Source organism: Prionailurus viverrinus, chromosome B3 (genome assembly GCF_022837055.1).
Source record: "Prionailurus viverrinus isolate Anna chromosome B3, UM_Priviv_1.0, whole genome shotgun sequence".
In the NCBI taxonomy this organism is placed as follows: Eukaryota; Metazoa; Chordata; class Mammalia; order Carnivora; family Felidae; genus Prionailurus; species Prionailurus viverrinus.
In genome coordinates, this window is record NC_062566.1 from 40,734,760 (window position 1) to 40,760,747 (window position 25,988).

Below are 25,988 nucleotides of genomic sequence, written 5' to 3' on the forward strand. Positions count from 1 at the left end.
GTATCAGCTTCTGACTTCATCACTGGAGATAAAACCAGGCAAAAGATTTATATCAGTCTTCTGCATAAGATTTGCCCCTAAGTCAGTCTATTTTGGTCCATTCCAAAACCAAATTTCAGACCAAAGGATAATGATGACCATCATGATATCGGCCACTATCTATTATATACCAGTGTTCTGGGCTCTTTGCACACATGGTTCCTCACAGCAGTCCTGGGAGAAGGAACTATCTCCCCCACTGTACATGAGCCAACCTTCACAACTAATAAACAAGTGATAAATCCTATGTTTAAACTCATGCCTGCCCGGTTTCAAAGACCAAGCTCTTACCCTTATGTTACCAGGTTTGAAAAGGGAATCAGAGCAAGAAAAGGTGTTCATTAAGGGTTTTCTACCATGCCTAGTGTTCACATGAGCAATATTCGGAGGAAAAAAATAGCTGAATACGTGAACAGAAGTGAATACTGTACCAGCCTTGAGAAGCACTTTTGCAACTTCAGTTGAAATAATTCCAAAATTCTCTAAACCTGTCTAAGCTTTCTTAACTTACCATGAAAGAGAATGGATTCAAGAAAGACCATAAAACCAACCTGTTTATCCCTGTAAGTTTGAGAGTATTTTTTTCTGAAAGGGGAAAGATAGAGTTACAGCTAATGAATTTGACTGGTTGTAAAAATCAGTTCAGATAAACTGCCCCCAAGGCATCTCTTTTCTACATAAGGTGGATTTCCTGTTGTCACTGTTCATTGCCTCACCTCTGCAGCTGGTTTCTCAAGACAGTCTCAGAAGTACCTCACACCTCGATGTGCTTGTGCTCTGAAGCTTATGCTGTGACGTTCATTTGGTTCCCTAGAACAGAAAAAAAGTGTCCCCTTGCTTAATGCATTCCTGGTAAAATAGAATGAGCCTTTTGTCCTTTTTTTTTACGTTGCTATATTAATCATAGCGTAAGTTTAACACTTAGAGCTTGAGAAGGCGACATTAAGAAAATCAAGTTAATATAAAAGGGGAGATGACAGGTTGGGATGGTATTCAAGTCACTGACTCAGCTTCCACAGACTCTGGGAGGGAGCAAATCAGGATGCTGGAGAGCACAGCCTGGTAATTCAGCACTCATCCATCTGGACCTTCAGCAAGCTGAACTCACTTTCTATCTATAGAGTCTCTCGTTTTGATTTTCCTTTAAGTTATTTCCCAGGATTCTTTCTGGGTACCGATGGAAGCTCCCCTGCTTCGGCACACACTCCCCCATCCCCCATCAATCTCCGTAGTGATTCCGGGCACATCACCTGGGGAAGACACATCTGCAGAAGTCTGGGACAGCGGGTTACAAACTCTTTAACTGTTTACCGCACAGAGAATTTTGAAAAACTAATACACCCTTATGTACATTTTTAAGTTATCTGAAAATTTTCACCAGGCGTGCAAATAGTTGCAAAAAATGTAATTTCCAGTATGGTAACATTTTAAATTTGAACTGTTCCAACACACTTTGGGTTCATTCCAATATCTTCTAAGCTATGGCTATTTGAAATGTACCCGATGGGGTCATTACAAAGACTCAAGGACTTAGCAGGTGCACAGTGTCCTGCACAGGATAAATACTATGTATTTGTTGTGTAAAGGAGTACAGAGAGATGGCAAGGGGTGGCAAGATGCTGGCTGTAAATCTTAGAAGGGACTGTAGCAGGTGACGTTGATGCCCCACGCCACATCCCCTCTGTTCCTGTTTGAGTTTGCTTACAGCTGTGGGTCACAGTTTCTGCCATGCTCAAGACTTTACACCTCAAATGATATGTCCCTCTGCTTCCCAGCCAGAGGGCTTTCTATGGCACAAAGGAATTTGCTAAACCCCGTTGCTTAGGCACAACCTGGAACTGAGGCAGGTGAATCCCTCAGGGTCAACCCTCAACCCAAGGGGGACAAGAAGCAGTGGGGGGAAAGTCCCAGTCCCCCATCCTCTGGCGAGACAACTGTGGGGCTTGTACTGTTTCCCAGACCATCTCCAGTAGAACTGAGCCCCTGTGGCCCGCTTACTAAAGTGCACGTTGTTGCTGTTTTTCCCTTTCCTGTCTTTTTCAAAGTAAATAAATAGATTTTTAAAAAATGTTTCAGAAAAGCAGGGCCACTTGGTGGCTCAGTTGGTTAAGCGTTTGACTCTAGATTTCAGCTCAGGTCATGATCTCATGGTCGTGAGACCAAGCCCTGCATCAGGCTCTGTGCTGAGCAGGGAGACTGCTTAAGATTCTCTCTCCCTCTCTCCTCTCTGCCCCTCCTCTGTTCACGCTCTCTCTTGCTCTCTCTATAAAAACAAAACAAAACAAAACAAAACAAAACAACCACAACAACAAAACAAAACAAAACAAAAAATGTTTCAGAAAAGCAGCCCCATGTCATGGCTGGGCATTGTTCCTGGCTGTGCTCCAGAGCCTGGTCTATGGTTCTTCCAGAGATTCTATAAGCTACTGAATGTCCCTTAGGAAATCCATTTCTGCTTAAAAACAAATCTTTGGTACTGAAAATGTTGAGTACAAGAAATACAAGAGAATGCTTCTGAATGGGGACCAACTCCCGCTCAAGGACAGCTAAACACTTCTCAGTCTTCTTACTATTCCTGTTGCTGCCATAAAAAAATAATAATAACCATGAATTTGGTGGCTTAAAATGGCACCATTTATTATCTTACGGTTCTGTGGTCCAGAGGTCCGATATTGGCCTCATGGGTCTTAAATGAAGATACTGGGAGAGCTATGTTCCTTTTTGGTGCCTCAGAAAAGGCTCCTTTCCCTTTTCTTCTCCAGCTATTTATTAGATGCTGCCTGAAGTCTTTGGCACGTGGCCCCTCCCTCCATCTTCAAAGGCAGCAACAGTGGATCAAGTCCTATTCAGATGGCATCTCTCTGATATTCTCTCTGCCTTCCTCTGCCACCTCTAAGGACTGTTGTGCTTAGATTGGCCCCCTCTCAAGATCTCCTGATTAGCAAACTTAATGGCATCTGCACTCATAATCCCCCTTTGCCATGTGCTATGACAGTCACAAGTTCCAGGGGCAGGATGTGGACATCTTTGGGAAGGCCACTGTTCTACCTGTCAGAGCCTTACAGCTGTTGACCCCCATCTCTCCCTTCTCTACGTAATGGAAACGCCTGGGCAGAAGCTGTTTGCAGGACATTTCCTGAGAAGTGGAGACTGCTGTCTACCAATGGCTCAAACAAGAACTTTTTTTTTTCTTCTGAGAGACAGACAGCACGAGAGGGGGAGAGGAGCAGAGGGAGAGAGAGAGAGAGATAGAGAAAGAGAGAGGGAGAGAGAATCTTAGGCTCCACGCTCAGCACGGAGCCCAATGCAGGGCTCGAACTCATGACCACGAGATCATGACCTGAGCTGAAATGAAGAGTCAGAAGCTCGACCGATTGAGCCACCCAGGCACCCCAACAAGAAATCTTGCATGCAAATAAAGAACGGCTAGCAATGGCTTAGAACTCCGCCAATTTAGGCTTCAGTGGAGAGACTTTTATATGTTCCCACGTTTATGTCCCCTAAAATAAGGAAATGAGGTATTCATTCCCAGGTTCACAAGGTGTAATATAGGTCTTTAAAATGCCATCTTGACTCAGTTTGAGTGCCTGGCTAGAGGCCAGTCAGTCCCCCTTCGTGAGCAGACAATTAAATCCATACCTCAATCACCTCCCTTATTGGACTCTTACACTCAGCCTCTGTTTACCCTCCCTAATCTCCTCAGGGCCAGGTACCAGCCAAGGAGGGACAGCCCCTATGCCCCAGAGCTGCCTGAAATTATCCAAATTAACCAGTCCTAACCTTCTTACCCTCCTCAGCTGTCCCTTCCTGCGGAAACCACAAGGTGCCTGCCTACCATTCCCCCCCTGCCTCATGACTGACCCTGGTGCTTCCCCCTGAGTGGCCCTGGGAGACAGGCTGTTTCTCCCTAGGGAGCTCTGGGTGTAACAAAACTGTAACACTCTTTCCGGTTGCTCTCTCTTGATCTGAATCTACCTTACCCAAGGTAATATGGTTCAAACAGAGGGTAGAAATGTTTGAGTTTTCTTACTTTTTAATTTTTGATTGATTTTTCTCTCTGCAAGGGGTGTAGGGAAGGACCTTCTCAACAGGTTCAAGGCTAATTTTAATGCTAGACAGAGGAAAGTCCAGAAAGGGCCAAGGTGATTCTGCTGAGTGAACCCCTTGGATGCGTAGAGACTCCCCTTAGGCCACTCTGGAGCAGATGGCAGCAGAGAAAGTTCAGAGAAGGGTAACCGTAACACTGTGATTTTGGAACTGTCTCTTGATGGGTCTGGAGACCAGCCTCAGGGATAGGAACCTGAATTCAGACCAGAAGAAACAGCTTCCCCTTCACAAATACCCCTAAACTGCTTCTCAGATCCATGATGCTCCAGCAAGTCTTTTCTGTTTCCAACAAAACGAAATCTTCTCCATCATAAATGCGAAACCATCTGCCCTGAACTTCCAACCTTACCTCTTCATATTACAAACTGCAACCCCCTTTCCACTCAGGAGCCCTGACTTTCTCCAGCACACTCCCCACACTCAGGGAGGAGCAGAGAAGCTCGATTCAAGTACACATCTGGGCAACTAACCCACGGATTGGAAGTTCTCCCCCTCCCAGTTCCCCTCTACCCCTCCTACCTGTCTCTTCCCCATTCTTCCCCTTTCTTATCATCAGGATGGTCTCTCTTTCCCCTATTTGCTTCCTGTTCACTGGATGGAGGGCTGCAGTAGATTCCACCCAGAGGCATGGATGGAGGAGAGATACAGAGACAGCACTGTATTCCTCTGGTGGATGGAGGTCATCTCCTCTCTGTGTGGGATAGAGGGCAGCAACTTGGGCTATCCTGTGCTTGTCCCCTGCTCTGAAGGAGTAATTGTAACCTGGGTGCAGGGGTGCAAGAGAACCTGGCTACGGGGGCCACCAACAGACCAGGTCTGGTCCACTGGCTGCTGACAACATCCAAAGGCAGAGAGACGAGGGGTGGGGAAACAAGAAAGGAATTTATTTCAGAGGCCAACACCAGAAGACAGCGGACTAACTTCTCAAAGACTGTTTCCAAAGTTCTGAAAACACTTCCGGATTTATGCAAGGAGAATGTGGGACAGAGGCTGGTGGGGACATGCAGGTAGGCTGTACAGGTCAGGTGGACCATTGCCTATAGGCGTCAGTCTTGCAGGGTCTTCCTGGCTCAGGACAGTTGTTATTGCTTGAGGGGGTAATTTCTGTTCCCCTCTTGGCTTGTTTATCAATTAGAAAGTACAGTCAGAGGTCAAAATGGAGTAGTTGAGGTCCTCTTTCAAAGCAGTGTGGTTGTGTTGAGTCTGTTGAATTTGAGGACTGCTGTAGAAGTTCCCGTTAGTACTCTGAGTAATCTCCTCCTGCAGTCATGCTCCTGGCTGAGTGGTTTGTACATTTTCCTCAGTGGGCGCTCCACTGGTCTCTGCTTGGAAGATGTGCACATGCCACTCTGTTTCTGCTGCCGACCGAGGTCCATCCTGTGTCTCCTTCTAGCTCTTGGAGTCCAGCTCTGGGCTCCCCACAGCCTCACCTGGGAAGAACCTCCCTCTGGATGTCTGCAACACCGGCGATGGTGCCCAAAGCAAATCTCAGCCTGTGCTCTGTGCCGGACCCATGCTCCTCCCTGACCTATGGGAACGAGATCTGAGCTCATTCATTGAGCAAAACTCAAAAATAAAGTAACTGTAAAGCTAATATAATTCACATCACTGTCAAAAGCAAAATGAATATGTATGAATTGAATATGAATATTTGTATGAATGTAGTGTAGAATATAAATGTAAAATATGAATGAAGTGTAAAATCTATACTCAAGAAACCCCTGTTGCTTGAGCTTGAATGCAACATTGTTCCAACTCATTTCTTTTTAAAAAACATTTATTTATTTGTTTGTTTGTTTGTTTATTATTTGAGAGAGAGAGAGCACAAGCAGGGAGGGGCAGAGAGAGAGGGAGAGAGAGAATCCCAAGCAGGACTGCTATCAGCGTGGGGCTCTATCCCATGTACCATGAGACCGTGACCAGAACTGAAACCGAGAGTTGGACGCCCAGCCTACCAAGCCCCCTAGGCACCCTAGTTCCAACTCATTTCTAACTTTTTTCCCTTTCTTTTCCCCCCGCCCTCAAGTAATCTCTATGTGCAACGTGGGGCTTGAACTCACAACCCTGAGATCAAGAGTTGCCTGCTCTACCAACTGAACCAGCCCCGGGCGCCTCATTCCTGCCTTTTAAAATGGTTTCTTTCTTCCTAACACAGGACGGTGGGACCATTTCCCAGGTGAATTAGTTACCCATTTCCCTGTTGGTTCCAGTCACCAGAATGTGCCAGGAGCTCTTTCTTCTCCAGTCTGTGTGATTGTTTCTCCAGGGCCCCCCTCACCCTCCCACACTCACGCCTGCCCAGGAGGGAAGTTCAGGCCATGAGAGTGAGGACTGACTCATAGTTAAGAGTTAAGAACTCAGCTAGCCCCACCGCTAACTCGGTAAGCTTAGGGAAGTTTGCCTAACCTCCCTAAGCTCAGTTTTCTGAAAAAGGGAGCCAACAGTAATAGTATGATGCTATTTTCTGTGCTAATAATCTCTATACTGTAAGAATAGTACTGGTATCATGTTTGTGCTTGTAATTTCTGAATCATAATAGTAATTCATTTCTGTACTACAATAATTGTACTGAAACTAATTTCCGTACTAATAATTTCTATATTATAATAATAGTATGATACTACTTCTCTACTAATTTCTGTACTACAGAAACAATAATTTCTGCACAAAATAGTAGTACTTACACTATTTTCTTTACTAATAATTTCTACATGTCAATAATTTTTTTTTTAATTTTTTAACGTTTATTTATTTTTGAGACAGAGAGAGACAGAGCATGAACAGGGGAGGGGCAGAGAGAGAGGCAGACACAGAATCTGAAACAGGCTCCAGGCTCTGAGCTGTCAGCACAGAGCCCGACGCGGGGCTCGAACTCACGGAGTGTGAGATCATGACCTGAGCCGAAGTCGGACGCTTAACCAACCGAGCCACCCAGGCGCCCTACATGTCAATAATTTCTATGCTAATAATAGTTACAGTAAAAATTCTGTGCTGCTATGAGGCACCTGGGTGGCTCAGTCGGTTAAGCGTCCGACTTCGGTCCAGGTCATGATCGTGTGGTTCATGAGTTCGAGCCCCGCATCGGGGTCTGTGATGACAGCTCAGAGCCTAGAGCCTTCTTTGGAATCTGTGACTCCCTCTCTTGCTGCCCCTCCCCTGCTAATGCTCTGTCTCTGTCTCAAAAAAAAAAAAAAAAAAATGTTAAAATTTTTTTTTAAAAACTCTGTGCTGCTAATGATTTAATGACACTAATTCTGTAAAACTCCTATGCTAATAATATCTGCATTAATAATAAATATAAATAAACTAATAAAATGGTTTTCTGTAAAATGAGGCTAATAATAATGTTGATCTTTTGGAGTTATTCTGAGCATTATAGTACAAAAAAACAGATAAAGCATACAGAATACATAGTCTGTGCTTAATAAATGTGAGTTATTATTATTGTTATTGCTGCTGCTGTTGTTGTTAAGCTTCTAATCAGTCTCTTCCTCGCCACACCCAACCCTTGCACAAGAGGAATTTGTAAATAAAACTGAAAACTGGCTTGTTGGTTTTTTATTGTTTATTTATTTATTTATTTATTTATAAAGTATATATTTATTTATTTATATATATATATTTATAAGGTATATATAAAGTATATAAAGTATATCTCCAGCGTTGGACTTGAATTCAGGATCCCAAGATTGAGAGTCACAAGCTTTACCAACTGAGCCCGCCAGGCGCTCCCAAACTGGCTTGTTTTCAGGTTTCTCTTGATAAAGAAAAGAGCCCCTGAGAGCAACGTGACCAGTCTGACCTGTGGGGAAGGGAAAGCATTGCCTTGCTCTGGGGCCTCTCTTCCCGAGCCTTCTGCTGCCTCCCTCCTCGCTCCCCACCCCCCCTGGCAGCTATTTGTTCCTGGTAAGAAGAGAAAGAGGTGTGAGGGGGCTGGAATGGACCACAGGGTCATGAAGTAAGGGTTTTGTTACCTCTCCAGGCAGAATAGTAATTTCACTCAGAGGAACGGGAATGATAGTCGGGAGGAAGGAAGGGGTTCAGCTCCCTCATTTGTCTCTCCACCTCCAGGAGGTAACTTCAGCCTTTGTCCCAAAGAAAGGTGACTGGGGAGTGATGGAGAGGCCAGAGGCAGGACAGCAAGATCCCTGGAATATCAACTGCACTGGCCGCAGGTCCAGGGCAGAAACGAGAAGTTCAAGCCTTGCAGGGCGATCATGGGTGGTATGTTGGCCGGAGGGGGGGGGGGGGGGCGGAGGGAAAAGGAGGTGCCCTTTTTGCTATTGTCTTCCTCATTTCCCCTCCCAAGGAGGACCTTCCTCACTGGATAGCAGTGGGCTGATGTGGTTTTAGGTTGGCCCTTTCTTTGGCTTACATATTTTGAATTGGATTTGTAGAGCTTCATTTTGTTCTCTATGTTTTAGTTAAAACGGAACCATTTCAGTAAGTCACAGGGATGAAAATTAATAAAATGGAGCCCTTCCTGCAACTATTTGGATTAGAAGCCCATGAATTAAGATGAACTATTTCACGAGGCACCTGGGTGGCTCAGTCAATTAAGGGGCCGGTTCTTGATTTCAGCTCAGGTCATGATCCCAGGGTCGTGCGATCGAGCCCTGCATTGGACTCTGCACTGAAAGTGGAGCCTCCTTAAGATTCTCTCTCTCTCCCTCTGCCCCTCTCCCCAGCTTTCTCTCTCTCTCTACAAAAAAACAAAAACAAAAACACCCCAATTTCACATGTTTTAAGAAGTAAAAGAACAGAAAAATCAACATGTATGATTCCCCCACCTTGATTCTTCACTTCCAGACTGGCAGTGCCCAGGTCTGTGTCCTCAGAATAGTGAACTCACAAGCAAAAACTTTCCCTCCAGGACTCTTGCATAAATGGAGGTATGATCCCTTCTTCAAGAGCACACCTCTGAACTGCATGTGGAGGACTGAGCTAACCAGTCTTCACAAAACAAGTGTGATTTTTCATAACATGAAAGATAATGCAGATGATTTCATTTACAGAGGCAGAAAATAGATCAGTGGTTGCCAAGGACTAAGGGTGGGAGGGGGGATTAATTGCAAATGGGCATGAGGAAACATTTTGGGGTAGTGGAAATGTTCTAAAAGTGGATTGCAGTGATGGTTGCACAACTCTACAAGTTTACTAAAATCATTGCATTACACACTTAGAGTGGGTGAATTTTATGGTATGTAAATTATGCCTCAATAAAGCTGTTTTTGGAAGAAAAAAAAAAGCCAGTGTAGGTGACTGGTTTAATTTGATGTGTCAAACCACATAGCAGTTAGTACCTACATTATGGTCATGGCAGCTTGCAGACCACGTGAATGGGAGACAAGCGTACCACGTTCCTCACCCCCAATCTCCCCCTTTATCCAGTGGGGATGATACTGCAGATCTCTAAAACAGAATGCCAATTAAATGAGATAAACTGGGACAAAGCCACTGCTTCCTCAAGTATTAAATGTTATCTTAGAGCTAGGAATGTGGGCATGCCCTGCAGGGCGGTGTGAGTGTTGATCATTCTTGACTTGGGGAGGAAAGTTCATTCTGGATTTTTCAATGAAAATGACCTGGAAAGAACATGCTGTAGCAATGTTTCCTGCCTCTCAGGCTCACCAATGTCCCTGTATCCAGTGGTTCCACGGTTGGACCCTTCCTTTCCAGCGGTCTCTGGACATTGACGTTCACCTCCCCATGTGTCAAGTCTGTGAGGATACAAGGAATGAGATTTGTTACCAAGCACATGAAAAGAGTGGAGGGGACAGGTGCTCCAGGCCCCTTGGTGACCGTCCCAGGCTGGCTGCCCTAGGAGATGCTCTAAGGTAGATATGATCTGGGCAATTAGATGTGCACACAGGTTCCTGTTGCCTGAGAGATGCCCAGGTGAGCCCAGAAAAGTCCAGTCTGACTGTGGGAGCAAAATGGGATTACTGGAGGTGCCTCTAGAAAGAGGCCTCTTGTGTGTGTGTGTGGGGGGGGGGGACACTTTACTCTGAAGTTTGCAGAAACCAGGGATGGACAGAATGAAGTAGCAGTCATCCAGGGAGGAAAGAGGCATATAGTTGCATACTTCACACCCTCACAAACCCCATTTCCACTCTGTCCTTGGCAGGCTGACCTGCTCATTCAGTCATCCAACCTATGTCTATAGAACTCCCGCCATATTCCAGGGCTGTTCTAGACAAGGTACCTTGCTCTCAGAGACCTTATATTCTAGTGGGAGACACAGACAATGAGCAAGGAATGAAATGGATTTATATCGAAATGCTAGCAAAGGTAGCGTATGCAGGAGGCAGGGTGACTGGTTCAGATTAGGTGGTCAGGGAAGACCTCTCTGAGGAAGTGACAATTTAGCAGAGTCCTGAGAGATCAAAAGAAGGAAAGGTCTAAAAGAGGGCATTCTGGCAGAGGGAAAAGAATGTGCAAAGGCCCTGTGGTAGACATGAGTTCTGTGTCCTCAAGGAGCAGAAAGAAACCAGTGTAGCTGGAGTACTGACTAAAATTCATTTCTTGCATTTGACATCACAGATCTTAAAGACAAAACTGGGGGCCAGAGACCTGCCAGAAGAGCAAGGAACCCCAATATCTGAGCCCACCCCTGAGAATAGTGTTCCATTGGCTCAAGAGACCCAGCACAGAAGCCTTCATCATCTGACTAGGGTTAGGGATGTAGGAGAATTGGTCTGAAGTCTCTTTCTAGGTATCTTTTTTCTTTTTTTAATATTTATTTATTTTTGAGAAAGAGCACAAGTAGGGGAAGGAGATAGAGAGGGAGACACAGAATCCAAAGCAAACTTCGAGTTCTGTACTGATGGGCCTCAAACTCATAGACTGCGAGATTAGGACCTGAGCCCAAGTCGGATGCTCAACTGACTGAGCCCACCAGGCGCCCCCCATGCATCTTTCTTAAAAGCAGCAGACTTCTTTAGGTTTTTGAGGTCTACCTCTGTCTTTTAAATATTAAATTCCCACTAGTGCCTCTCAAGTATTTCCATTTTTCATTATGCTACAAATTGAAACATAGGAAACATAGGTGGTGCAGAACACAGTGAGTCCTGCTTCCCTTGTCCTGAGCTTATGCTTGTGCTTCTGGTTCTCTATAGAGCACAGGAACCTGTGGACCCCACGGGTGATCAAGAAAGGGAGACGTTAATCAAATCACAGTGAAAGTGAATTCACAAGGTAACATATGCACTAAAGGAAGGAAACATGGGCAACGTGCAAACAGGATTCCTAGCTGACTGGGAGCTTCAGAATGACCTCCCCGGGGACAGCGGTGGGAACTGAGAGCAGAGAGAGGACTGGCACTTACTGGGGGAAGGAGGAACATTGCAGCTTGCAGGAAAGCCCTGGATCAAGGGAGTGAAGAGCGTTGGCAGAGCTGAAAGTTGACCAAGGTGGCTGGATTGAGGGGAGAATGGGAGACAATGACACCTGCTTCCAGCTTCATAGCCGGAGAAGCATGGACTGGACAACTCAGTGCTGTACAGGCACAGAAAGCAAGCCTCTTGGGTGGTGAGGGAGGGGGCTCACGATCATCTTGTGCTGGGAAATGATGACACTGACTGTGGCATGATCACATAGTGAAGGGGTCTGAGCGGGTTCAAGGCAGCCGAAATGGCAACCACAGCCTCAAGTCAGGAGAGAGAGTAGTAGCTTGGGGGCTGTGGTGATGGTGTGGACGAGGCAGATGTGAGAGCTATGGAGGAGGTACAGTCACTAGAGGTGTGAGGGGTAGAATGAGAGGCAAGGGAGAGGGAGATACTCGACTAACCCTTGGCCTTCTCATTTGAGCATTGGGAGGGGTGGAGGTGCACTCAGGAGGCAAGGAAAGCTGGATGAGGAATGCATTGGGGGTCAGCTCATGAGCCAGTCTTGGCCAAGTTGACTTGGAGGTGCCTTTGCATCTCCTGGTGACCCCTGGTCTCCCAGTTCACAGATTCCCACCTACAAAGGTTGCCATGGTAATGGACAGAAGCTATCTCCCAGGCATGAAGGGGCAGAAGAGAGCCTCTCGGTGATGGTCTCCCTCCACCCTCTACCGACCCTGTAGCTTCTCCAAAAAGTCCTCCAAAGATGCTTTGTTTTTCCTTCTGGTTGGAAAAGAAACTCAGTTCTCCTATTCTGGGAACAAAAGTAGAGGGCCTCCTTACAAAGATATGGTGTTCTACCTGTTCTCCCCTTCCTAAACTTTAAACTTGGAGAATCAGATAAAACAAGAGACAAAGGAGAGCAGAGCACCAGACCCCTGAGAACATCACTGGAGAATGAGAACTGGCCTGAGCCCAGTGTAGGGAGTGAATCCTCCTGCCCCCAATCTATAATTCGGCCAGAACGAGCATCTTTTAGTTTCTCCAACATGTCTCGCTTCCTTCCTCTCTCTTATGGCCTCACATGTGCTGCCCCCTCCCTTGAAGCACTCTTTCCTTCCTCCTCTCTTACATCCCTTTCATCTGGACAGGTCTCTAATCATATTTCCGTCTGAGCTCAGACATCATTTCCTTCAGGAGGCCTTTTCTGATGTTCATGGCTGGGTTCAGTGTCTGTGGCAGGGACTGCTAACAACAGACACCCAATACCCATTCTCTCCTTTCTTTCTTGGTACCAGAACCCCTAATTTTTAGCTCAGCTTAAGGTGCTGGCAATAAAGACTACATTTCCCAGCACCTTTTGCAGTTAGGCATGGACATTTGGCTAAATTCTGGCCATGATATGATAGTGGAAATGTTTGGAACTTCTGTGATATAATCTTCTCGGGGGAGGACATGGCTTTCTTCTCCTTCTTCCATTTGAATATGATGGCTGAGCCACCAACTTGGACCATGAAGACACAGGCCAAACCTTGGGGACAGAAAAGCCTTTAACTGGAAAAAGATTGGGTTCGTTTCCTAGTGACCTCACAGAGCTACTATGCATTCTGCACTGCCTATCACCAACCTTTATTTACATAAGAGAGAAATAAACCTCCATCCTGTGCAAGGTATGGATATTCCGGGGTTTTGGTCTCATGCAGCCAAATCGAACCCTCATTTATCCAACGTCTCTTCCATGCGTTTATTCCTATGAAAACACACCCTGCTGTTACTTAACAGAATGAAACAAAATCTGCCCTGCCAGAGTTTATTATACCTTATGCAGAGGGCTCCAGAGTTGCTCTCATTTAACACAGTCAATCACTCATATAACTGCAAGTGTAACCGGAAAGCCAGCCCGGTATCCAAAGGCAAAACGTGGAACCACTCCAAATGCTGCTTTACTGTCTCAGGGTTCACGGCCTGTAGGTGATGCCATGGTTAAGACCATGTCCATTTCTCCTCCAGTGCAATTTCTCTGTCTTGCACTGCACAGTCAAATAATACCACCAGTAAACCCACAGAAAACAAGGCCAACACACACACACACACACACACACACACACACACACACACAATGTCTTGAAACTGGCCTCTTCTAGTCTACATGTCCTGATGTTGTGGTATTTGGCCAATCAAAAGTAATTTTCAAAACTCTGATGGTTTGGCATTTGGAATAGTGAAAGCAATCTGGAAAATCCTGATAGCCAGCATTTGTGTCACCATCACCAGCTGCAGAAACAGATTTCAGGGTGAATTTCAGTAGGATCAGAGGAGTGAGTGTATCTGGGCAGATCAGCTCATTTGTAGCAGTTTTGGTGATACACTCTTTAACAGACTCTAGCAGTGAGTCTATGCTGATTAATTCACCGCTTTTTCTCTCAGAGCCTTTCAAGAGGTCAAACACTGGGTGATGGTGCTTTAAACCTTTAAACCAACAGTTTCCGGCTTTAATTGGCTCACCTGTACTCGATAAAGGCTTCAAACTATAAGCAAAAGTAACAATGGCCATGAGATCGATAAAAGCACAAAACTTGGACAATATCTGAGAAATCTAAAGTAAAAATAATTACACATTATCAGTAGAATAATGTCCAAATGGCTGGACAAATCTGATAGTCTTACAGGGTTAAGGTCCCAATTATGCTGGATTTTTGGACTTTCACGGTGTTAAACCAACAGAAGCTTTAATATACCTCTTTATTGGAGGAACAATGTTTAATAATTAAAATGACTAGTTAATTCACTGGGCAATATTTCATCTGATTCTCCTTTTCCAGCTCCAAACCCACAGTCACATGCCACAGCTTGGAACAAGAAAGAATCCCTTGTCCAGAGTTCCTGCCAAAGGAACTCCACAAAGTAGCCTCACTCCCGAGAGGATGTCCACGAGGGTTTGCGCAAGTTAGCCTCTACCACAGAGGTCAGAGGATCCGACTTGGAAGCATCTATTCATGTCCAGTCATCAGATAATTCATGTAAATAAATGAAAGTCAAAGTCACAATGCTGCAGGAGTCCCAATAAAATTACTTCCCTCCCTTACGTTATATAAAAGCTTCTCTTTCCCTTGCCACTGAGGGCTCACATATTACTCAGATTTTCAACCTTCTACCCACCTGGCTCCAGGAATTCCATTGTGGCCAATGTGGCAGGGCTCTCCTTTAAACACGGACTCCAGGCAGGGAAGGGCTATACTTAAGGGGGGATCCCAGCAAGGACTCGTGTCACTCAAGGTCCTCATACATTCAGTTAATGTTGATCGTGTATTTTGGGGGGAGCTTACTATGTGCCAGGCATTATGGTAGCTACTAGGGGTACAGTATGAAGAAAAATATGGGGTTTGTGCTCTCAGGGAATTGAAGCCCACTAGATGATAATGGCTGGTGCTGACTGACCAGCTGCTGTATGCTTCATACACTGTATGCTCATTCAATCTTCAGCCTTAGGAGGCAGAAGGCTATTCTCATCCCCATTTTACAGATGAGGAAGTCGAGGCAGAGAAAGGGCTGAGTGCCAAAGTTTATATGCAAACGTGTGTCAGAGCTGGGTTTGATCCCAGGAGGCTGATCTGCACCCTTAACTGTTATCCTCAGCCTCCTCTCCACTGCCTTCTGATGTGTTGACTCTGGAAGCAGAGGGAGAGAGGGCCTGGGCAGTGAATCCACAAGACAGCCCCGGCAAAGCAGAACTACCTTTTGAAGACAGAGACAGGAATGAGGTGAGAGAAACGTTTTTCTAGGAGAAGAAGTTAGTAGAAGACAAAGGGCTTTTGAGATGTTGGGAATTTTATTCCCTTTCCTGGAGGGAATTTATATTGCATAGGCTGATAAGGAGAAAGTGGGAGGGTGGAAGTTTTGTGCTCATTCCTCCACTCGTCTCTCCAACCTTGAGCTTGCATCTGAGGCAATGGGGCAGGCATATGCTCAAAAAAGGATCTGTGGCATCAGCACCATTGGACAGAAACCAGATTTGCCATATTGGTGGGAGGCCAGACTTGCTTACTTGACTGGCTGGAAGTGTCTCTAAGAATGTGGTCAGCAAAGTCCAAGTGCTTCCTGGAGGTAAAATTGAGAAAGTTTTTGCCGAGGCTGTTTTTCTGGCTCTGTGTCAGCTTCTGGGAGTAATTTGCATGAAACTTGTAAAAAGTGTATTTTCAAGGCCTGAAAACACAAAATTGCCAGGTTTAAGGTAGGGACCCGGGTCACCAGAGATCTGCCTGCTAAGGCTTTACCACGCATCATCTTCCAAGAACCAATAAGCCAGCTCCAAGATTAACATTTAAGGAGGCAAAAGGATCTGCAAATGCATTCAGCAATGTGAAACAGGAGGACTGGGAACACAATGTCAGGACCCAGTGGGTGGAGAGGCAGGATCAAAAGCAGCATTGGCTAATAGATGAGTCAGTGTTTGGGAATCAGCAGACCAAGAATGAATGAGTTTCTTCATCTTTAAATGGAGTTAATGAGAACACTGACCAATTGGAAGAGGCAGTGGTGATCACTGAATGAGTTCATGAATATAGCATGCTCTGTGCATGGGCTGGCACATAGTATATTCTCAACAAACGTTAGCTGTCTTCACCATCACCACCATTATCATCATTGTCATCACCATCATCCTGCTTTTCCACTTTCCACGTATGTGACCTAGAACAAGTTTTGTTTTTTGTTTTTTTCTAACATCTCTAGGTTTCAGATTCCTCAGCTTTACACTGAAGATAAAAAATAGTTATCTTCAAGGGGATAGTGAGGATGAAACAAGATGGCACACGTAAGTACCTAACACAATGCTTGGCAAATAGCAGGTGCTCATTGACCGGGAGTTATTACTTATTGGTTCTAAGAGCGTTCCTTTTTTGATTGGTAATCAAAATGGGTATTCTGACAAAGGTATGTATGATGATGAAGGCAGACACCAAAGTCTACTCAACAGGTAAAGTCTGCCTAAGAGATACTCTAGTTTTCAGTGGGAGTTTTTCTTTTCATTCTGCATAGCCCTATATGATAGCTCTCTAATACTTCAGATGTTTTTGGATTTTCAGTCTCACACATTAAAGAACGTTAGCTATTGATGAAATCAGAGAAGCTTGAAGATTTGGAGACTCACAGATGGAGGGCTGCCAGATTTAACAAAAACAAAGATGTCCTATATATTATCCGGCAATCCCACGTGGATGTCAATTTACGTTCTTGTAAAACCCAAGCTAGGGGTCTACTTGTGTTTTTGTGACTTTCTGTGAGATCACAAAAACCCATGTTTCGGATTTTTTTCAGAGAGAGATGTTACAGAAGTTGCATATGCTTTCTCAGGGTTAATGGTCATCAGGGGGATCTTTTACCATGAATCATGTTGGGCATACACAGAAGCAAAATGGATCCTGGAGGTTATGACTCCAGTACAAAAGTCCTGAGATAACTTACTCAAGACTTCTGTTCATTATTATTTCCTATCCCTAATCGGTAGCCCCTCCCATTTCCCCTTTCCTACCATCCACTGTTCTCTGCCTCACTAATGGAAACACTGCAAGTTCTCCACAATGTAAGGCATAGAGTGAACTGTCTTCCTAACGATGATATTATGATGACCCAAGGCAAGCCTGGCCTCCTGGGCTCCAGTCTGTTCAACCCATAGTAATCAGGAGTTATACCATCTCTCTGCAAAATTCAGTGGTGCTTCCCAGTGACTTTACTTTGAAAGGAAAATGGAAGTGGCAGAGCAAGTATCAAGTTAATGACATTTAGCTCAAAACCAAGATAGTGTACTTCCTTCTAAGTGGGTTTTGTTGGTGTTTTGTTTTGTTTTGGTGGGGATTAGAAGAGTAGATTCAGAGAAAGGTCAAGCTTTATGGACTCTCTGTGACACCTCACCAACTACCCTACCCTAAAACATTTTCTTCTGCAAGGTATGCCTTGATTTAAGGATCAAGGTGTGTCTATATAAATCCCTCTCTATAATTTTTGTGTCCAGTCCTTATTCCATTACTGGCTGAGATCACATGAAACACACAGCTGAGTCAGGGATATAGAATTGACTGTAGCAGCACATGAAGCCCCAGAGCATCCTACTCAGCTTCTATGCCCCTTTTCCATCACTTCCTATTCTGATGTTCTGAACTGGCCAAAGGACACTAGGGTTGCGGGGTACACCATGGTCTACTGAGCTCCCCCATACTCTGTTGAGCAGAGGAGTCTAAGGTGGCATATAAAACCTTTAGAAGTCATGGAATCTACCCCCTGCCTCCTAGCAGCACTGGTAGTTAATACACAGTAACCTTGACTTTGAATTTTCCCAAGTCATCTAGAGAAGGACCTACAGAAATTATGAGTTAGGCATGGACTGTTTGGTATCACTTCAGTTTTTTGAATAATGCATGGGGCCCCAGAATTTTGTGTCCAACATTACCAAGCTTGCCTGCAAGCCAGAGAAGACATTTCCTAGGTCAGTCCTTTCTTTTTTATTTTTAAAAAACGTATTATTTTTTTTTAATTTTAGAGAGACAGAGTGGGAGAGGGGCAGAGAGAGAGAGAGAGAGAGAGAGAGAGAGAGAGAGAGACAGAATCCCAAGCAGGCTCCATACTCAGTGTGGAGCCCAATGTGGGCTCGACCCCACAAGCCTGGGATCATGACCTGAGCCAAAAATAGAGAGTCAGATGCTCAACTGACTGAGTCACCCAGGAGCCCCTAATAATAAGTAGAAGGAATAGTGGGCATCCATTTCTCTTTCCCCGGAGCTGACTGTGTAAAGGCTTCTGGGGAGATGAGCAAACATCTGAGACTGAAATACAGAGTAGCCACAGAAGGCACACTCAGGGCTTCCTGGAATATGAACTGAGAGATGAGCTGCACGCTTGGCCTCGGTCCACCTAAATCTCTGCTTTTAAATATGTGCTTTGGTTGTTTTTCTTTTCTGTTTTTACTATAAAAATAATCCATGCTCATTAAATCAAATTTGGGAAGTATAGAAAAAGTTAAAGGAAAAGAGAAACCATCCATGGTCCTACCATCTGAATCTCATCAATGTAAACATTTGTTATATTTCCTTCAAGGCTTTTTTTGTTCTTTGCATAAATGGTGTGTGTGTGTGTGTGTGTGTGTGTGTGTGTGTGTGTGAGAGAGAGAGAGAGAGAGAGAGAGAGAGAGAGAGATTTTTACAAAATTAGATCCACTTCCCTAAAGCCCTGTTTTCAAGGCAACAGGATTAATGTGATTTTAAAGTACTAAAATGAGTCATTTTAGGATTATTGAGCAACTTCAAGAGGTTGGTAAAAACAAAGTTGACTTTCCATTATCCTGTCATCAGGAATCACCTACTCTAATATTCAGCTGCTTTTCTTGTGGTCCATGTTCAGTGGAAAGGATAATAAGATACAAACGGAGAGATACAAAGATAAATACAAGTAAGGCACACTCTCTTATGACTTCACTATTTTAAGGAAATTACTATACAATCTTTTTTTTTAGTCTTTTTAAAAAATGTTTATTTATTTTTTAGAGAGAGAGAGAGAGAGAGAGAGAGAGGGAGGGAGGGGATGGGGGAGGGGCAGTTAGCGAGGGAGACAGAGAATTCAAAGCAAGCTCCATGCTATCAGTGCAAAGCCCTACATGGGGCTCGAACCCACACACAGTGAGATCATGACCTGAGCCAAAGTTGGATGCTCAACCAATTGAGCCACCCAGGCGCACCAGTAAATCACTACACAATCTCGATTCCCTTCATCACAATAGACCTACGTTTAGCTAAGCTTAAAGACGTTAAAGATCAAGTTTAATTATTTGGATTTTCCCTTAAATCCTGTCCCAAAAGGGATTAGGATTCAATTTTCATGGTATAAGTAACTTCACATTTACTCAATCACTTTTCTCAAAGATGAGCAATGGAGGAGATCTGACATATCTGAGGATGGGGTATTAACAGTATATAAGAAGCATCATGAATTATATTTTACGTTGTGCAAAGACTGAAAAACCAGACTCATTTTGCAACAGCCCCAAAGAGAGCTCCTCTCAGCTCTATTTTCTCAATGAGTTTGAGAAAGTGGTTTGGGAAGAAATGTTTCCCATCACCCCAAGGCTTTTGCTTATAGGGATCCTAACACCTAGCCAATCTTATGCTAATTATCTACCTTTCTAGATTGATCTTTAAGAACAGCCAGCTCATATACCACCACTCCAAGAAGCCCTCCTTATGCTTTCAAAATCTGTTTATTTCACTATTCAGTCTTTGTATTATTCTGCCCTATGTAACAATGTATTCTGCAAAGCAGAAAAGCAAACGTTTCTGAGCAAAGTGTTTACAGTGGTTGAAAAATCAAACATTAGAAAACCTATTTAGTGTACGGCCTATCCCTTCTCCCACATCTCACACTTTTTGTGTTTGAGTTTTGTGTCTTTTCCAAAGCTTCTTCATGCAAACATAAATACAAATCTATTGTTTTCCCATCCCTATTTTCTGACACAAAAGGTACCTTGATATACATGCTATTCTTGAAATACATACTATTGTTTGATATACGTATTATTCTGTATTTTGCTCTTTTTTATTTAAACAGAGTAATACATCTCAGAAGTTTAGCTGAGATGTTTTTCTGTATCAGTTCAGAGAGAAATTCCCCATTCTGTTTTAAAAGTTCTTCAAAATTAAAAAAAAAATTTTCTATTATATGTTGTCATCTAATATATTTAGCCAGTTCCACTAATGATGGGCATTTGGGTTGTTTCCAATCTCTTGCTATGCCAATGATGCTTTGTAGACATATGTTAATTTGCATTGTGTATGTATATCTTTGGATAAATTCCAGAAAGCAGAAGGGCTGGGTCAGAGAGTGCACAATTCTGTAATGTTGCTAGATAGTGTCAAATTGCCATAGAGTTTCTACCTATTTATATTTCCATACAAAATACAGATGAAATCTGTCTCCTCACAGCCTTGCCAAGAGAGAGGTAAGGAGGGAGAGAAGGTTTAGGAAGGAGTGGTCGGTACCAGGAACAATAAGAGGACAAATGGATACAGGCCTACGGGGGCAAGGACAGTGTCAAATCTGACTGACAGGGGCGCCTGGGTGGCTCAGTCGGTTAAGCGGCCGACTTCGGCTCAGGTCATGATCTCGTGGTCCGTGAGTTCGAGCCCCGCGTCGGGCTCTGTGCTGACAGCTCAGAACCTGGAGCCTGTTTCAGATTCTGTGTCTCCCTCTCTCTGACCCTCCCCTGTTCATGCTCTGTCTCTCCCTGTCCTAAAAATAAAAAATAAATAAATAAATAAATCCTACTGACATCTTGCTGAGGTGCAGCCAGCCTCTCCCCACGGTGTCTGGGACCTCTGGTGGCTCCAACTGAGCACATCTAACGTGGAGCTCACTGAACCTGGAGCCTCCTCTCAGTTTCTCATTTTCTACTAATGGAATCACAATTTTCTCACATTCAAAATCTGGTAGGAGAGAGTGTGGGCAGGTAGACATTCACTTTTCATTTTACAAACTCTAAATTCGTAAGCTTTATAACAAGAAGCGTATAGTTCTTTTGCAAGTTAAAACCAGTAATAATGTACTACAAGAAAAAGTGGAGGCCTAGTCATTTTTTTTGTTTTTTATTTATTCATTCAACCACTTTCTATTCTGTGAGCTGTTTTTCTCTTTCTTTCATTTCTTTCTCCTTTCTTTCTTTCTTTCTTTCTTTCTTTCTTTCTTTCTTTCTTTCTGCCAGGTGCCCAGGGGAATGGTTTTCAATCACTTAGCTTTATAGGAAAATTGATGAAGAAAAAACATTAATTCTAGTACTTTACACATTATTACCAAGCATTGCCACCACTCTCAGACCCACTCCCAGTTTTTTTTAAGTTTTATTTTTATTTAAGTAATCTCTATACCCAACATGAGGCTGAAACTCACAACCTCAAGATCAAGAGTCACATGCTCCACCGACCAAGCCAGCCAGGTGCCCCACCACTTCCAGTTTTTTGAGTGAAAAGAAATTAAGAAAAAAACTCTTAATGAAATGTTTAATTAATAGTTATAGGAGCTGGGATATTACCTCAGGGAAAATCTACATAGTAAGGATTTATGATATTTGTGTGGTATTTTTATGTGCCATAATGCAGTTTTCAATCCAGACATCCCTTATATAAGTACACACTTATATCCATTTTATTTATTTATTTATTTATTTATTTATTTATTTATTTAAATTTTATTTTTTTTAATTTGCATCCAAATTAGTTAGCATATAGTGAAACAATGATTTGGGGAGTAGATTCCTTAGTGCCCCTTACCCATTTAGCCCATCCCCCCCTCCCACAACCCCTCCAGCAACCCTCAGTTTGTTCTCCATATTGATGAGTCTCTTCTGTTTTGTCCCCCTTCCTGTTTTTATATTATTTTTGTTTCCCTTCCCTTATGTTCATCTGTTTTGTCTCTTAAAGTCATCATATGAGTGAAGTTATATGATTTTTGGCCTTTTCTGACTAATTTCACTTAGCATAATACCCTCCAGTTCCATCCATGTAGTTGGAAATGGCAAGATTTCGTTCTTTTTGATTGCAGAGTAATACTCCATTGTGTGTGTATATGTATGTATATATATATATATATATATATATATATATATATATACCACATTTTCTTTATCCATTCATCCATCGATGGACATTTGGGCTCTTTCCATACTTTGGCTATTGTTGATAGTGCTGCTATAAACATGGGGGTGCATGTGTCCCTTTGAAACAGTATCCATGTATCCCATGGGTTTATCCAGTATCCCATGGATAAATGTCTAGTAGTGAATTGCGGAGTCGTAGGGTAGTTCTATTTTTAGTTTTTTGGGGAACCTCCATACTGTTTTCCAGAGTGGCTGCACCAGCTTGCATTCCCACCAGCAATGCAAAAGAGATCCTCTTTCTCCACATCCTTGCCAACATCTGTTGTCTAAGTTGTTAATGTTAGCCATTCTGACAGGTGTAAGGTGGTATCTCATTGTGGTTTTGATTTGTCTTTCCCTGATGATGAGTGATGTTGAGCATTTTTTCATGTGTCAGTTGGCCATCTGGATGTCTTCCTTAGAGAAGTGTCTATTCATGTCTTTTGGCCATTTCTTCACTGGATTGTTTTTTGGGTGTTGAGTTTGATAAGTTCTTTACAGATTTTGGATACTAACCCTTTAGCTGATATGTCATTTGCAAATATCTTTTCCCATTCCGTCAGTTGCCTTTTAGTTTTGCTGATTGTTTCCTTCGCTGTGCAGAAGCTTTTTATTTTGATGAGGTCTCAGTAGTTCATTTTTGCTTTTGTTTCCCTTGCCTCCAGAGACATGTTGAGTAAGAAGTTGCTGTGGCCAAGATCAAAGAGGTTTTTGCCTGCTTTCTCCTTGAGGATTTTGATGGCTTCCTGTCTTACATTGAGGTCTTTCATCCATTTTGAGTTTATTTTTGTGTATGGTGTAAGAAAGTGGTCCAGGTTCATTCTTCCGCATGTCCAGTTTTCCCAGCACCACTTGCTGAAGAGACTGTCTTTATTCCATTGGATATTCTTTCTTGCTTTGTCAAAGATTAGTTGGCCATACGTTTGTGGGTCCATTTCTGTGTTCTCTATTCTGTTCCATTGATCTGAGAGTCTGTTCTTGTGCCAGTACCATACTGTCTTGATGATTATAGCTTTGTAGTATAGCTTGACGTCTGGAATTATTTATTTATTTTCATTTGAGAGAGAGAGTGTGTGTAAGTGAGAGAGGGGGGATGCAGAGGGAACAAGATAGACAGAGAGACAGATAGAGAGACAGAGAGAGAATCTCAAGCAGGCCCCACATTCGGTGTGCAGCCCTATGCAGGGCTCAATCCCATGACACTGGGATCACGACCTGAGCTGAAATAAAGAGTTGGATGTTCAACCAACTGAGCCACCCAGGTGCCCCACATTTACATCTGTTTTATACCATTTGGAGAAAAACTGTAGTGGAATTGTACTACCTGAAGATATAGAAGCTTGTAACTATCCTAGCTGCTTTTAGAATCCCATTCTTGGTGAAATATATCATTCATTTCTAATAATGCCTTATCAAAGCATCCTTTTATGGGAAATTATCATCAAATTTATCATGTTTGGCCTTACTTTGGGATTTCCAGGAATTTAATATAGTGAAGAGAGGGGCCATCTCCTGGTGCTCTTGGTATTTGTACATTCACTTTCACACAGATAAGGTCATTAGGCATTCATGCACCTGAGCCATCTTTCCATATGGCATCTGGCAATAAGCCAGGTAACAAAGGCACACTTTAATCCATCTCATGAGGGTGCTGTCTGATGACTCAGCTCACAGTTCAGTTCCATCAGTGTCACCATCTCTGTCAACCCAGTCGCATTTATTCAACTATGTTTCTACTACATTGCATTTAGCCTTGTTGCTTTATCAAAATTAGTGAAATATGGGAAAATATAAAAACAAACACCAGTGAACGGTAGTGTAGTTCTCACAATCTTAGAACAATTGAGACAGAGGAAATCCTAAGGTAGTCAATCTTTAGGCTCAATAATGACAACTCGTACTGAGAATTCTCTATGCATCAGTCACTATTCTAATCACTTTATATGACTTAATTCACTGAATTCCCACAATTCTATATAAGAAATAAATGAGGTATTATTATTATCTCTGTCTTTACAGATAAGGAAAACTATTCATGATTTGTAGAGATGTAAGTAATCTGATTCAAATTGGAAAGCTGCCTTCCTTTTAGACTTTAGATGGTCAACTCTGCTCAGCTGGGATAAGGAAGTCCAAATTTCAAGAATATTTATTGGGACACCTGGCTAGCTGAGTTGGTAGAGCATGAAACTCTTGATCTCAGATTCATGAATTCAAGCCCCACACTGGGTGGTAGAGCTTACTTAAAAGAAAAAGGGGGGCAGTGCCTGGGTGGCTCAGTCAGTTAAGCATCCAGCTCTTGATTTCGGCTCAGGTCATGATCTCATGGATCATGAGATTGAGCCCCACATTGGGCTCTGCACTGACAGTGTGGAGCCTGCTTGGGATTCTCTCTCTCCTTCTGTCTCTGCCCTCCCCCACTCGTGCGTGCATGTGCACCCAAGCACACATGCGCACGCGCGCACACACACACACACACATGCATGCCTTCTCAAAAATAAATAAATAAACCTAAAATGAACATTTACTAAATTCTGGAATTATAGCCTAAGATGAGATCTAAGAGACAAGGCATGATTAGGGATTTTACACTACATTTTAGCCCTCTGGAAATAGAGCCCTCTCCTTAAAAAGCACAATTCTGTTTTTGAATTTCATACATCTAGCATTGGTGTGTATTTTCAAAAACATGTTGTATATGAAAGTAGGAAGCCCTTGTGTTATTGTATATGTTTTTGATGTACATGGAAAAATGTGAATCCTTTGGGGACAGGGCATTTGTCTTATACTTCTCCAGTGCCTACAGCAGTGTTGAGCAAATGTTTCTTCTGGTGAGTGAAAACAGTAGTGGTTTGGAAACCATGCTGCCAACCTGCAAGGCACCAACACCAAGAAACACTCAATTCAAAGTAAATCCCCCTATTGATAATGGGAGAGGCTATGCAGGTGTGGGAACAGAAGGTATATAGAAATCTCTGTATCTTCCCCTCAATTGTACTGTGACCCCAAAACCGCTCTAAAAAATAGATATAAAAATATATTAATAAAAAAAGTAAATTCCCCAAGTGTTTTTTACCAATATCTTGAAAAATATGTCATCCTAAGTACACATGCACACACATCAATGTGTATACACAAATATTTATAGTCAGGTCTATAAACACACATTTACAAGTGCATGATAATAAAGGCAGAACATATGTCACATCTTAAATATATAAATACATTTAGAGGTGCATGCTGATGCGTTGAAATGATGATTGTTGCAAAACCCACTCATTTTGTCCTGTTGAAGAGGTGAATGGAACCGCCCTCATGGCCTCACCAAGATAATTGTGTATAAATTAAGGCAGCAGACAGACAAAGTAGGCAAACCACTGTGTGCTCCAAATTTCAAGTGCCTCCCATGTCCCTTCCTCAGAGACTCTGTCCCCATTCTCTGTCTTTCCTTGATGGGGCAGTAGCTTTAGGGCACCACCCCTGTGACAACATCTGCTTGGAATGCAGCTGTACAGACACCTGGTCCAAGCAGAGCCTCGGATAGGCTTGCCAGTGACCTACGGCCGGGGTGGCATGGTTTGAAACGCTGAGCTGTGTGAGTCAGATTCTCTCTCTTTCTCTTCCTCCCTTTCTCTCTCTGGAACTTGAACCAAGAGACCAAGAGGAAAGTTTCCAGTTAGCTGTGGGCACAGTGGCTGAAAGATCGTCTGGGGGCCTGAGTCAGGATGATGACAAACTGAGGACATTTTGCAAGCTGAAATTATGGGAGGAGGAGCAATGAGGAGGGAGTTGCTTGAAGTAGGAAAGGCTTGACGAGACAGAGAACATCCATCCACATCCAGAAG